This window comes from Hoplias malabaricus, chromosome 17 (assembly GCF_029633855.1).
Source record: "Hoplias malabaricus isolate fHopMal1 chromosome 17, fHopMal1.hap1, whole genome shotgun sequence".
Lineage (NCBI taxonomy): Eukaryota > Metazoa > Chordata > Actinopteri > Characiformes > Erythrinidae > Hoplias > Hoplias malabaricus.
Window position 1 is genome coordinate 29,172,499 of NC_089816.1, and position 16,190 is coordinate 29,188,688.

General features: G+C 40.0%; 1 pseudogene; it reads left to right on the plus strand.

Moving 5' to 3' along the window:
- The first annotated feature begins 2,849 nt into the window (after positions 1-2,849).
- The window catches only part of LOC136673503 (connector enhancer of kinase suppressor of ras 2-like), a 122,061-nt pseudogene continuing 108,720 nt past the window's right edge, over positions 2,850-16,190 (plus strand).

A 16,190-nucleotide genomic window follows, 5' to 3' on the forward strand; every position in this document is an offset into this window, starting at 1 on the left:
TTATTTACACAGCCCACATCTGACAACCAGAGACTTGATTTAGGAAATGGGCGACACTGTGGACAATGCCTGCAAGGCTCAATAATGTGTTCTATGAGAAAATAAATGACAAAGTTTGGACAACATTGCTCAAACCATTGCTTACTACCTAAGTGAAAAAAGTGTAGGCTATACAGCTACAACAAATAAACATATATCAGATTTGTATGCATGTTTTAGTGTGTTACTTCTGGTTATTTGAATGTTTAAAATGGGGGAAATCAAACTAAAATGCAGCATTTTCCAACTGTTGCTCAGTAACCGTGCATTCAGCAATGTCCAGCGTTGTGTGAGGATGTGTACCTATTTTCACATGTATACAATGACATTCAAAATAATATCTACCCTAATTTAAACTGATATTTAATTTTTTTTATTGTATTTAAACTATAGTTTTTTTTTTATTTTAACATAAAAATTGTAACCAAAACAATATTAAAATTTAAACCATGGTATTGGTTAATTTATTATTTACACATCATCACTTCCAAAGAAAAACATGAATTCACAAAATAGTAACTTTATAGGAGAATGTAAAAAAAAAAAAAAAAAAAAAAACATTTCAACTTTCAATGGGAGTCAGCGTAAAAACAAATTTATTCCGAATAATTCAACATCAAACTAAAAATCGACAAAAGGCTATGTATTACTTAATAATAATAATAATAATTATAATAATAATAATAATAATTATTATTATTATTATTATATTATAATAATTATTATATTATTATTATATTATTATTATTATTATATTATATTATATTATTATATTATAATAGAACGTCTGTTATTGTCTTCTGTGAGGAGTTGGTGTGTTCTCCCTGTGTTCGCGTGGGTTTCCTCTGGGTGCTCCTGTGTCCTCCCACAGTCCAAAAACACACGTTGGTAGGTGGATTGGCGACTCAAAAGTGTCCGTAGGTGTGAGTGTGTGAGTGAATGTGTGTGTGTGTGTTGCCCTGTGAAGGACTGGCGCCCCCTCCAGGGTGTATTCCCGCCTTGCGCCCAATGATTCCAGGTAGACTCTGGACCCACCGCGACCCTGAACTGGATAAGGGTTACAGATAATGAATGAATGAATGTTATTATCTTAAGTCAACCGCCTGAGATCCACTCACTGCTTTCCAAACAGGAAGACATGTAAATGTTAGGCCTTTTATAATTTCATAGATTTTATCCCAATAATTAGCCGAACTTTGTAGCATCACATAATTTTTCATCCATTTAGCTTTATCATTTAATAATAATAAAATAACAATTCAAGGCCATTAAAACCTATGATTCCAAATTCTGAACTGTAGATGACACTGACCTCAACCCTAACAAATGTGTTAAAAGGTTGAACAAATAATGTAACTGTGTGGATGCATCAGTCTGTATTACTGTGACATTTTTACACTCTGTAATAAATAAATGATACCTCTTTAACTCAGTAAAATACTTTGCACATCTAAAAATGCAAATGTTCCTCTTTTGAATTGATTTGTAACTACAAATCACCCTGGAACAGCTCATTGAAGCAGAATCAGTGAGAGTGGTTGTTCAGTAACGCAGTGTGCACAGCAGGGGGCGCTCCTCCAGTTCTGAGTAGTACAAAGTGGACTGGCAAAGAAGTGTGTTCTAAATAAGAAGTATTAGCTCAATTAGCACGGGCCTCTGTGGAAAACGTTGCGTGTATTAAAAGTGTTTGGTGGATTTATACAGGTTTTATCATTTGTACAGTCCACGTTTCCGTCTCAAATATGTGACATATACTTAAATTTAATGATTTAATGGAGCATTGAAAATTTAGACCATTACAAACCCACAGACATGAAGTCATTGTTCTGACAAGTGTTTTTTTTTTCACTCAGCAATACCTTAATGTAAAATAACATGTGTGTATCAGGGGAAATCCATAGCTTATCAAACCTGAGGGTCACAAAGCATGTCTACAATAATATATATATAGTATGACACCTCCAACAGAAGTGTGTGTGTGTGTGTGGGGGGGGGGGGCGGTGGAGGTGAGGAAGAGTGGGTGGGTGGGTGTGGGTATGTGGGTGGTATTAAGCAGCTAGGCAAATTTAAACCTTGGTTTTTATAAAATAAAAGTCTACAATTACACTAATGTCAATATTACCATGTTTATAAATCAATATAAATAACAATGAGTATGTAATTAGTAGAAACTCAGTTTTGGTACATACTACAGTGGCATTTAACTCTGGGTCTGATCTGCACCATTTTATAAACAACTGAACAAAATGTAGGTCTTTCCTAAAGCATAAGATCCGTAGAAGATTACAGAAGGGTTGAACACAGGGTTGAACACGACTCCAGGACAGGTACTACCCCCCCCCCCCTCCCCTCCACTTCCACCTACCCACTCACCCCCAACACTGAATTTGCACCAGAATCGACGACCACCAAACCATCAGCCAGTTGGTGTCATATTTCAGTACAGTAAAACACGCTTCCTTCATTTCCACCGGGAGTGAGAGTGCTGCACCATTCTCGGGGGCGCGCGCCTGTTTCGCGGCCGGTGGAGTGATGGTGGAGTGATGCTGCAGCGCGTCGCCGATGAAGGGAGGGGTTGCTCCACTTTGCTGGCGCTCAGCGACCTCGCCGCTCTACAGTAAAGAGGCTCACAGGCGCGAGCTCGGAGCTGCAGCAGCGCGTCCCCGTCCAGCGGCACCATGCTCTGAACAACCGACCCAGCGGTTAGCGCGTGCTGTTTCCCCAATGCGACCGCCGAGCCCACCGCGCGCAGCAGCCAGAGCCTCCCGTTCGCTTCGGTGCTGATTCAGAAGAGCGCTGTCACATCGATTATGGCACTGGTAATGGAACCTATAAGCAAATGGAATCCCAAGCAAGTGCTGGACTGGATGAAAGGTAAAGACCTGCGCGTCACTTTTTATTGTTGGTGGGCTAAAAAACGGCAACACGGCACGTTAAAGTCGTGGGTTAACGTTAGGCGAATTACTGCTCTTGTTTGGGGGGCTTCGTATGCAGACACGAGTGTCATGATGATGTGTTCAGCCTCGCCTTATTGGGAGCCTAACATTCAAACGCTTTTACCACCCAAGCACCATCCAGAGTTAATAGCCAGGGGTCTGTTAGAGATTCGTAGTGGAGTTAATACCTTATCAGTTTAGTCCAAAGATTATTGCCCCTCTGCTATAACAGAAAGTCAGGACCAGCACCATGGACAGCTCACGTTGACCATATATGGCAGGCGTTCGACTCTCAGGCTTTTTGTGTGTGTGTGTTATTACTGGTCAAGCCCCCTGTAAAGAACCGTTGGTAGTTTTGCCAAGCTGCTGCACAGCCTCGAAGTTCAACATATGCATGATGTAATGCGTAGTAGTCTGGGGGGCGAACTCTGTCACGTCTGTCACGTTGAAATTACCTTGATTACTCACTGAGACCGTGGCTTTGGCAAATGAGAGCCTTGCTTTCCCTTCCAGTGCAAAATGCAGTCGGCCGGAGAAGCACTCTCCTGTTCCTTCGCTTGCCCCTGTAAAATTCTGTCAAATCCAACAACACTGCTGAGAACAGAGATGAGCAGCATGGAAACACTTGATAGAATGGCCGTACCTGTCATGTACAGAACAGATAATTGTGTTAAACATCACAGAGAGTGTGGAAGGCTCAGTATGAGGTGGCGTGACAACTGTGATCATACACTGCATGATCTCTGTATGACAGATTTGACTGCACTGATGAGAAAACATGCCATTCACGTTAAACCTTTAAAACAGGCTATTCACTAGACGTGTTGTGAGCTATTTATGTGCTAGAGCTCCGGGTTTAGAAGTGCTCGGTTTCAGATCATATTCACAACTGTATCGAGGCAGGAAGCACTGATGTCTAATGGAATTTCATTTCCAGTTGTCAGTGCCTATATTTATCAATACTGGCTTAAAATGTAACCCAAATATCTGCCAGACTTTAAACAGAGCCCATCTTTAAACAGAGGCTTTGCCCAAGTCTCATTAGAATACACAAATATATCAAATATGGGAAGAAAAGGGTTGAAGCATTACTCAAAATAGAATGAAGTCAGGAAATATACACGTGTAAAGGAATACAACAACCGTTTCCCCCAGTATTAGCTCTTTTCATACATGGTGTCATTGTGGTACAGTAAAAAATAAGCTATTTCTGTCAGTGTCTTTTCATGACACTCACTGGGCACTGAATCAGTTACAAGGCAAGTATAGGGCTGAGGCATTACTTGATTTTAGATCACTGACTCACAGTTGTATCACATCCCACTTTGAGTGACACTAAAAATATCAGCTAGATTTTCAGCTGTTATTATCAGGACAGGCATCTTTAAACATAGGCTACTTTATTATTATTATTATTTATTTTCATTTATTTATTTATTTATTTAGTCCATGTCTACTCATCACGACATGAACTGAGCAATGTATATTTTGTCTAGGTGTCATCATGACATCCAACATCCATTCTGCAGCCTGTATTGTGCAATAGTGCAGGGCGATATGAAAGATCAATATCACGATTTATTGAACTCATTACCTTGATGAGTGTCGTTGTTGCACAGCTCCAGGATCCTGGGACTGTGGGTTCAAGTCCTGCTCCGGGTGACTGTCTGTCTGGAGTGTTCTCCCTGTGTCTGCGTGGGTTTCCTCCGGGTGACTGCCTGTGAGGAGTGTGGTGTGTTCTCCCTGTGTCTGCGTGGGTTTCCTCTGGGTGACTGCCTGTGAGGAGTGTGGTGTGTTCTCCCTGTGTCTGCGTGGGTTTCCTCCGGGTGACTGCCTGTGAGGAGTGTGGTGTGTTCTCCCTGTGTCTGCGTGGGTTTCCTCCGGATGACTGTCTGTGAGGAGTGTGGTGTGTTCTCCCTGTGTCTGCGTGGGTTTCCTCCGGGTGACTGTCTGTGAGGAGTGTGGTGTGTTCTCCCTGTGTCTGCGTGGGTTTCCTCCGGATGACTGTCTGTGAGGAGTGTGGTGTGTTCTCCCTGTGTCTGCGTGGGTTTCCTCCGGGTGACTGTCTGTGAGGAGTGTGGTGTGTTCTCCCTGTGTCTGCGTGGGTTTCCTCCGGGTGACTGTCTGTGAGGAGTGTGGTGTGTTCTCCCTGTGTCTGCGTGGGTTTCCGCCGGGTGACTGTCTGTGAGGAGTGTGGTGTGTTCTCCCTGTGTCTGCGTGGGTTTCCGCCGGGTGACTGTCTGTGAGGAGTGTGGTGTGTTCTCCCTGTGTCTGCGTGGGTTTCCGCCGGGTGACTGTCTGTGAGGAGTGTGGTGTGTTCTCTCTGTGTCTGCGTGGGTTTCCTCCGGGTGACTGTCTGTGAGGAGTTTGGTGTGTTCTCTCTTTGACTGCGTGGGTTTTCTCCCACAGTCCAAAAACACACGTTTGGCAGGTGGATTGGCGACTCAAAAGTGTCCATAGTTGTGAGTGTGTGTTGCCCTGTGGACTGGCGCCCCCTCCAGGGTGTGTTCCTGCCTTGCGCCCAGTGATTCCAGGTAGGCTTCGGACCCACCGGGACCCTCAGCTGCAAATAGGGATATATATTTCTATTATGGCTGGAAGCTTGTCAGTCTCTCTCTCTCTCTCTTTTTTTTTTTAGACATGCACATTTTTTTAAATAGAACACAGACAGTTAATATTTGGTGACTGTGCTTCAGCTGTTGAAAGAGACAGGTAGTATTACAGTAACAAACTATATTTGTCAGAGTTTATATCTGACTTCTTTGTGTTCAGTGTCATCTTCTCTAAAGTTAAGACAAGTCCAAATGAGAGACACAGCATTTTTGGTACAAGCTGCTTAACTTGCTTGGTTAGCCTCTGTGCTTAGGTTCAGCCCTATTCTGCAATATATTTTTCATCTCATTATGACATGAATGTTACAGTGTATCAGTTACACGTATAGGACTTACTTTAGATTATTGATGAGTGTATTATGTCAGGAAACACAGATATACAATGATGTTCCATTTCAGTCCCAGATATCACACCACCAGATATATGTGTGGGGTCAGCATGGTCATCTATAAATATAATACATATTTGCCCAAGTCTGCTCCTCACCACATGCATTGTGAAATGGCAGATAAGAACTCAGAGCCTCAGAGCAAGGTTGTGAGTGGTCAACATCGTATTTCAATTCCATGCCTATTGAGGTTGAGACCAAAGACCTAGATGAGAATCTCAAGCACAAACGGATGGATGAGATGCTATTGCTGCCTTCAGCATTGGCCATAGCCTTTATTTCTCATGCCTCTTCCTGACTGATTGTGATCCTTCCCTTCAGCTCCATTCAGAGACCACTTTAGAGCTTAGGGCCATGAATTTGTGCTCTTAAAAATGGAGATGCAATCAGGTGTAAGAGTGTTTGGATTAGTGATGTGTCGGTCGCGAACGAACCGGTTCAAAGAGCCGGCTCTTGTAAGTGAACGATGAGAGCCGGTTCCCGTCTAAGACCGAGCCATTTTTTTTCTAAGGCTTGTCATTCAACCAATCAGAGAACAACAAGCAAGCTCCAACCCTCCGAGCTGAGACACTGGGTTTTCCTGAATGCCAATCTGCCTTCCAAAAAATAGTTGAAGAAAATGTTAAATCAGTTAAATGTTTGTTGACAGTTGTGGTTGTTTTAATCACTACCATTGAATGCTGCTGTTTTTCACTTTGCAGAGTATTTGTTTATTTTATTCCCCAGAAATGGATGATTATTTAATTTAATGAACTATTTTGTAAAACCTACCTTCTATTGGCTATATTTCAGAGTTTACAAGTGATTTTTTATTAAGGTGTTTAAATAAAAATCCAGTTATTTATACAAGTGAATGTGTGAGTGCAATCAGTGAGTTATTACAAGACAGCCATAAAAACAATTGGCCATTGCAACACTATTTATTATTTTTAATATTGAACAATAATATTTTGTCCATATTCATAAAAAATGTAGGTAATATTGTTCTATACCAGTGGAAATAAGTGGTAAAACAAAGAGCCATTTAGGAGCCGAAAGAGTCGACTCTTTATGAAGAGCCGAGTCAGAAGAGCCGGCTCCCCAAAAAGAGCCGAAATTCCCATCACTAGTTTGGATGGTGGCAATGTGTGTGTGTGTGGGGGGCGTTGTAGGGGTGTGCAACTGGAAAGCCTTGTGGACATCCTTATTTCATTCTCAAGGGGAAAATCCATTTATTCTCCCCCCTGCTTTCATTCACGCATTTTGCTGATTTTATTGTGTAAGCAAATTACCGCTCTGGTGTAATAGCGGCATGAACGGCCCACAATGCGCGTGCACCTTGAACCGCTGGGGCCGGCTGTAAATGGGCCAGCCGTCACCATAGCAACCCCGCCCTTATTTCACAGCCGTGTGGAAGCGGCATGCACTCGTCACACGCTCGGTCAGGGGATGACTGCTTCGTGAGGTATTTATTTATTTATTTATTTGATTTATTTATCTCAGAGTGGATATTCCCCCTCGCCTCAGTCTCTTGCCGCTGCTTGGGTGGTGCCTCCGGGAGACAAGCAACCATTAGCATGTGGCCACGCTTGCTAATTTAATAATCACAAGCACCTCAACTAAGACCAGGGTAGTACACATTTACTGTATCAGCATCAGCTGTATTTATAATAAATGACATATACAATAATACAGGAAAATATTACTAAATATTACAGCAGGTTTGTGGAAAATATCAAGGACAACATGCCTCTTTTTTTCAGTAACTGCCTAAGCACGTACTGAAAAAAAAATGGTTTCCTACCCTCCTCTAGAGGTTACATAGTGCAGTTTGTGCAGATTAGAGCCTGGCCTAGCAAAGTCAGAGGCTCTATACTCCCCATGACATGCCAGTGAAGCCTCACAATGATTTTCAAGCTGTAATTTTGAGGTAAAAATACTATCTAGTGTTCCTTTAAAATAAATGTTCCCGTATGCCTAAAACTTTGCACAGTACTGCTTTATTATTTTAACTTATAAAGCTGTTTATCTGAGCAGTAAGAGACAGTTAGCACAAACAGCTAACTCTATTTTTGTTTGCATTCTGGTTTTTACATTTATTACGTAAGTTTTGTTAGTTCGATTTTGAATGTGTTTGATTAACACCTTCCTAATATCTCCGCATGAAAGTCCAGTATTATCTGAGGTTATTTTACTGGTTAATACATACGTCACAATGGTAAATCGAGTGTGCTGTTTACTTAACAATACCACATCATCAAAGCAAATATAGCCGAGTAAACTCAAGTATTGTAGGTACCATGCAGTGATATTGCAGCAAAAGTGCGTCCCCAGGGGTGTCGAGAACAGTGCACACTGCAGCCAACATCAGTGAACTGGATGCCCCTTATAACACAGGTGAGCCACCACTCCGACAATCTAGTCCATCCAGACCGTACAGCAAGGATGAACTCTGCTCACTCTGCCTCCGCCTGCTCCAAGGTCCTCAGTGACATTAGCCACATGCGACGCTGGAGGGCCATTGATAATAGGCAGTTGAAGACTACCTCCAGCACCAGCTCATCCTGGGAAAGAGCTTTGAAATTGGGGTAGACTTACTTCACACCATTGTTGTTAGCTGAGAAGCTAATGATGCTATTCACTTTTGGAGCCATTGTTTACACCCTGCAGAAGGTGTGGGACAGTCAGGGGTAGTTCTTCATTATCTGCTGCTGTGGTGTGGGCACAGATCAGCTGCAGGCCAAACAAGGGTCTGCTGGTCCAAACATTCATAAATGAGTGGAGGTTGGATCCCACCTTCATACCTTACACCACTGATAAATCAGTCACTGTTTTAAACAATCTGAAGTTGACTTCCAATTTAACACTGTATAATATACAAAGGTAATAATAGTAACACTTTACAATAAGGGTACATTCATTAACAATACATAAGACAGTAATAAGCATTACAAAATTTCACAATTAATCATCAAGTAATGATAAGAAACAAGAACTAGCATTAATTAGGGTTTTATAAAATGCTAAAATAATGTTAGCTCTTGTTTCTATCATGACTTACTGAGTAATTGAGACGTGAAGTACTTTTTTTTATTAATGCTTATTAATGTCTTATTACGTAATACTGTCATAAGTACACTTAATTGATGTAGCCTTATTGTAAGTGTTACAATAATTATACTACTACTACTACTACTACTACTAATAATAATAATAATAACGAGCACAGTGTTTTCCCTGTGTCTGCATGGGTTTCCAATGGCTGTTCAGGTTTCCTCCCACTGTCCAAAAACACATGTCAGTAGCTGGACTGTCAGTGTAAAATCGTCCACAGGTGTGAGTGTGTAATGCCCAGTGATGGAGTGTCACCCTGGACAGGGTGTGTTCCTATTGTGAGCCAGAGATGGGCACTTGAGTTAGCACCTTGAGTTCATGTCAGATTTAAGTCGTATACAAAGAGATTTCAGAGTCGACATGTAACTATGACTCCCAACTCAGATTCATAAAATAACGTGAAAAATAAGTGTCTCTAAATCATCATCCATCCATCCATCTCTCTCTCTCTCTCTCTCTCTCTCTCTCTCTCTCTCTCTCTCTCTGTGATTACTAACTTTATTTAATTGAATTGGGACACAGCCCTTTTCTACATTTGGTTTATCACAATGTGAGATCAGTGAGCAAAGTGTAAACAGAGCATGGCTCTAGTGGCAGCACCATGGGATATAAGAGAAGATTGGCAATGTGCATCTATGGTGGGAAACAGATTAAAGACATTGACCACACCAAGCTTCATAAAGAACCTGGAAAAACACCTGGAGAGGTCTGTTTAGTTTACAATAGGCGCTTAGCCTTCATTCCAGTGATATACAACACAGTTTTTCCATCTCCTTACCCTCAGCTTACTCTGGCTTGACATTGCTACTGTACACATGACTTGCTGAAATATGTACTAAACAAAACCAAAGTGATATTGCTTCTGGCTTGCCCTATTTGAGTTATAATATTTTATTTAGCTGAAGACCAAAAAAAAGTAAATGTTAAAAGCACCAAAGAGATACTGTAATACTTTTGTGAGTTCTAGGAAATGTGCATGATTGATTTAAACAAAAAACACAAAGACATTAGATATTCCTGTATTTTGAAAGTTGTGTTCTGTTGTGTTTTGTATTCATCTGAATATATGAGCAGTTTATTTTTATGCTACACTTACCATACATTTTTTTGCATGCTGTATTGACTTGAGACTTGACTTGGACTCTACACAGCAAATTTACCAGTGTTAAATCAACACTATTAAAGTTAAATTAACACAGAGTGTTGACGAGTTTACATTTTTACACTAATGGTGTGTAGCCTAAAGACTCAAGACTTGACTCAGACTCTAGCCTAAAAGCGTGTGACTTGACTCTGACTTGTATTGGCCACTGTAACCATAAACAGTTAAAAATAGCTGCAGCATGATCAAGAAAAAATGTCCCATCTTCCATTTTTGTTATAATATTTATATGAGTTTATATGAATTAATGGATGTTATTGGTGTCTGCTGCTTGCCTCAAACAATGCTTGTGGATGCATGATGAATAAATGAATGCTAGTCTCTCTCTCTCTCACACACACACACACACACACACACACACACACAAACACACACACACACACACAGATACATATCATCACTCTCCAATTAAAAACATATCTTTTTTTTTTTTTGTCATTTTTACTTTACTACATCATCTGAGCACGGCAGCCGTTCTTCACATTCAGTGAAAATTTCATGATGAATGGACCAATAGAAATGCTCCAAAATTATTATTATTGTTGTTTTATATACCTTGACTTCCACTACATTTTAAGAAGGTTTTCTCCCTTCTCTTTTTATTTGGACAGCAATGATATGTAGTTATTTTCTAGACAACTACAGTGCTTTACATGTTTAGGAAATCAAGTCAATCACTAACACTGGATGCATGTTCCAGCAATGGACATCAGTGAATCAATCAGTGAGTCAGAGATTGATTAAAACATATAAGCACCTAAGTTTGTTCATTAAAGCATTTGGAAGTATTCCTCAAAATGGGGTAATGAACCCTGTGCATGTGCTACATGATACAATATGCAGGTAGTACGTTATTTAGGCTTTGTACTTGGACTAAAGCTTCTATCTGTGTATGCCACCTCCATGGCAGATGGAGTCTTAATATAGGCATTAAAAACAGTGTATATCCACTTGCACACAAAGCTAGGGATTACCACACGACAGCCCACAAGACAGTTACAGTTTGAATTGTAGCCATAAAACAAACCTGGATATGGTCCATCTACAGCATGAGGACATTTTTAATTTTGGTCTGGCTTTTGCATGCAGATTTATTGACTTTTGCCTGCTGCAATTTCCCTCCTGCAAATTGTATAAGCCCACTTATCAGGAGCTATACAATTACTATATAAAAGCTCCTAGTAAAGCCATTAACATAACAAAGGTGGACTCTATGGTACTGAAGGAGTTGTGTAAAGATGAGGTTATTGTATTACATTTTATTATCAACAAAACACTTATAATCTCACTGGCCACTTTAAGGTCTTTGCAAACATCAGAGACCATGCTATAATTATACAGTTTCCATTGAACACAAGATTATATTTAAAATACAATCTACTTGCACAGATATTGTCTCTAGAGATTTATGAATACAGGAGCTAAGGGGGCTAAGCAGCAACACTGAGGGGTGGGAGGGGGGCATAAATGTATCTGCTATTGGGTATTAATCCTGGCATTACACTGTAACATTCCACTGTAGCATCTAATACTATTTAAATATGTACTAAACTGTCCAACAAATGGTTTCTTCGGAGCTCATCCTTGCTTTGTACGATCAGCATCAGAAAATGAAGAGGTGTCTACTCTTTCTTCTTCAGGGACTGTGGCTGCATCTGGAACTAACATTGTTCATTTTACGAGTTAGTAGAGAAATTAAGAAATTAAAAAAAACAACATTCAGATAAAAATAACTTATCATTAACGACACAGTCTGGTATCATGGATTTGTGTAACCACTGAGTACAAAAATTAGAAACCAAAGTAAATTTATTTCTGAGGCTGTTGGAGGGCCCAGACAGGCAGGTTCACTAGTACCTACTCTGCGGTGCCTATAAGAAGGCCACACTGACACACCTCAAAATCACACATACAAATCACTTCCCATATGGCCTCAATTTGCTATCGTTTAGTGTCAAAACACTGGTTGGTTCTGTATTTTACGGGAAGCTTATTTGGGGGGGCTAAATAAATATTTTTGGGGTTATAGCTCCTCTAAAACAGGTCTAAACATGGTACTGCACTTGCAAAAACAGACAAGGGGGGTCCACATAGGGTTCAAATTTGATTTCAAAAAGTTATGGGAGATGTAAGAAAACTTTAGCCATCTGACAGACAGTGGTGTTGTGAGTAGAGATACTGTTAGCTTCAGGGTCCTGAAGTCTTCTCCCCGTGTCTGTGTTAGCCTAACGTTTGTTAGCAAGAGTAAACTTGATTTAACTCATTCTTCGTCAGCTGTGAAACAAAAATCAACCTAGCTTTTATTTTGAAGGTATACATCACCTCAGAATGCTAACACTGCTAGTAAGATATGAAGCAAATAGCAACCAATTAGCTTTCAGTAAATGACTCAAGCTAATTGGCTTTCACTAGCCTTTATTCATTGTTAGCTACACTAGCATTTTTGGGCAAAGCCTTTCATTAAGTAGGCAGTGCATATTCAATGATTTACAGGGCGACAACCCTGCAAGCCAAGGAAAGTCATCCAAAGGCACATTACAGCATTTCACACAGAGGTGATTACAGCATGCGTCGATGGCTGGAGTCATGATTTTCCAGTTGCTCCCGAGGCCTGATCTCCATATTCATCTCCCCAAATCTCTCACCATGTTTATCAGTGCATCACATCTTCATTACTGTTGTCTTCTCCTTCAGTCTGTGTTTATGCAAATGTCTGTTTATCTATGGAAATCAGTGTCTGCCCAACAGAATATTTTAGCAGGAAAGCTTGCAAGAGAACACTGCAGTGAGGGCGTCGAGTATAAATCTTTTTTTGTTCATGCTAATTTTTGGTACAGTAAAGTCTCTTTCAACAGCTACAATAACAACAGCACAGTAACACAACTATATATAGCATATAGCTGAATGTGCCTTTACCCCTGGAACACTTAGAATAAAAGCAAGTTCATTAGTTTATTTTTTCATTTTCTCTAACTGCACTACAAGAACACACCCTGGACAGGGCAACAGTCGATTACAGGGCATCACATTCTCACCCTTACGCTCACGGACTAACTTTATTTTTTTTAAATTAATTTATTAATTTATTTTTTGGATGGTGGGAGGAAACCCACACAGACATGGGGAGAATACACCAAACTCCTCACAGTCAGTCACTCAAGGCCAGGAATAAACCCACAAGCCCATGAGCCTGGAGCTGTGTGGCAGTGACACTACTTCTAATCTACTCACTACACTACTCAAATAATCAAGCTATAATTCAGTCAAATGTTTGAACTTTCTGAGGAAAAGCTATCATTTTTCTCAGAACCAACTTTCAGAGTCACTTTGTGTCACAACAAACAGAATGCGAAATGAGGGAGTCTTATTTCCCATAATGACCCAGATACATAGAGATAAAGTTTAGCATAGAACAGATTTCTCATCATGTGTCTTTTGAAAACATAAACATTCACTTCATACCTGGCACTAGAGCATGTTTAGAGGGCACCAGTGAGTTGTGTTTATTTAATTTAGCTGAAGTTGGAATACCTTGACATTTCTCTAACACATTTTTAAGCATAAGCCAAGTGTCCAGGAATGTCAAATGATTGTAATTCTATAAATGACAGTAAACAAGTTACCCAGTTAGCAATGTAACATTAATTTTAGAAATGATGTATGCAGCAATCAATAAATAGAGATTATGCCATTAGGCTTTTTTAACGTTCCTCTTGTGTTAGGGTCTTCACCGTCCTGTTTTTAGGGTTTAAATGCATATTAAAAGTACTCCATAAATTTGTTTACTGCATCAAGATTTTTTGACTTTGTCAGGAACTTCCTTTGAAACAATAATAATTTTTTTTACTAAATTATACAATGCTCTTGTTAAAATGATGGCTTTTCTGTTGTTAGGGTCAGTTTCAACCCATAATTTTAAATCAGAAAACAAAAACAAGTGCCAAATCTGGAATCATAAACACACTGTACACCAACAGCTACAACCACCTGAGCTTTGCCTGTTTCTCAAAACAAGGAAAGACAGACATGTCCAGACATGTAAGGCCCAGTCAGTTTAGAGTTGGTGTTTTGTATCGTGTACATCTCCAGTTTACAGTCTGTAACAATGAAAGATTAAAACCAATCCTTTCATGGTTAAGGAAGCCTATCAAGGTCAACAAGAGGGAAGAAACAAATTGGTTGATAATTAATTGTTTTTAGGGTGATTTTATGGCTGATTTAAGACACGGGTCAAAATCGACCCATTAACATAAGAGATGGTAACAGAAAGCTAACACAGGAGGAAGGTTAAAAAGCGTGCCTTGACGTTGGTTGGAAGGTTTGCCTGATAGAGCTGATCGGAACCATGCTTTGTATCTTGTTTCATACCCAACAGAGAGAAAACCAAGCATAAACCCAGCACCCTAGTGTTGCTATGGAGTTGCAGTAGCCTATCGATCCAGTCTAGCTAATTGCACATAGCTACTAGCAGCTCATAACACATCACTTGCTGAGCTGAAGGCACAAAAATATTCCTCTATATCTTCTTCTTACAACCCCAAAGCAAAGCTAGATTTTGTTCAGTGGTACCCAGTGCTTATAATTTTCCATCCCTTGTTCTACTCCCTCATCGCTTCTCGCTTTGATCTCATCACTCGACCTCAATATTCTCTCTGTAATCAGCAGAGCTACGCTGCACACAACTCCCATGAAATACTGTCTCCCTCTGATGGGCTGCTTCAGATTTATCGTTTCTAATCTTCCGGTCACCATAATTAACTGCCACTAATATCAGTTGGTATGCACTCAAACTTTGCAGAAATTATAAATGCATTTATTCTAATATAAAAACTTTGCCCAGTGATAATCTGTCTATTTTGACTAGACGTTTGGAAACATGACTAATTAATACAGAGGATTCATGGATTTATGGATTTATTTATTTTAGAATGCAAGCACTGTATGTTCCACCATTTGTAGATATAATAATTGAATTCAGCTGTATTGTGTCTATTTTGGACACACATAGTCCATCATAATCAGCATCGAAATGCATGGAATTAAATAAAAATGAAAAATCTGAGATCTGGGGAGTGATGACACTCCAATCAGACTTGGAATGCATTGCTGTGGCATTTATGATATATTAAACTATTAAAAGATTAATTAAAACCATTCAACTTACAGTAATATGCAAATGTTTTAGGAACCTAAAGGAATGACATTTAAAAAGATATTTATCTGAGCAGTAAGAGTTTATTTGCTCAAAAAAACAAAACAAAAACACACACACACACATACATATATATAACAAATACCATTATTACAGTAAGTAGTGATATTCTGTTTGTGAATATATTGTTTTTAACTCTATCCTTGTGGCAGTCCAATATAATCTGAGGTTACTATCCTTGCATCGTTATTGCATAGTTATTCATTCATTCATTATCTGTAATCACTTATCAAATTCAGGGTCGCGGGGGTCCAGAGCCTACCTGGAATCATTGGGCGCAAGGCGGGGAATACACCCTGGAGTCCTTCAAAGGGTTCACACATTCACTCACACCTATGGACACTTTTGAGTCACCAATCCACATACCAACGTGTATTTTTGGACTGTAGGAGGAAACCGGAGCACCCGGAGGGAGAACACACCACACTCCTCACAGACAGTCACCCGGAGGAAACCCACGCGAACACGGGGAGAACACACCACACTCCTCACAGACAGTCACCCGGAGCGGGAATCAAACCCACAACCTCCAGGTCCCTGGAGCTGTGTGACTGCGACACTAACCTGCTTCAAAACACATTTACTACTTTGTACAAAACAAACAAACAATAATTTTACTTTTACTGCATTTATGTTTCTGTGTTTATTGTAATTATATAATAATAATTTAATAATAGCAGCACATTTATTTAGAATAATAATCTCTAATCTCTATAGCACAGTACTCTATCACATGTTTATGTGGCT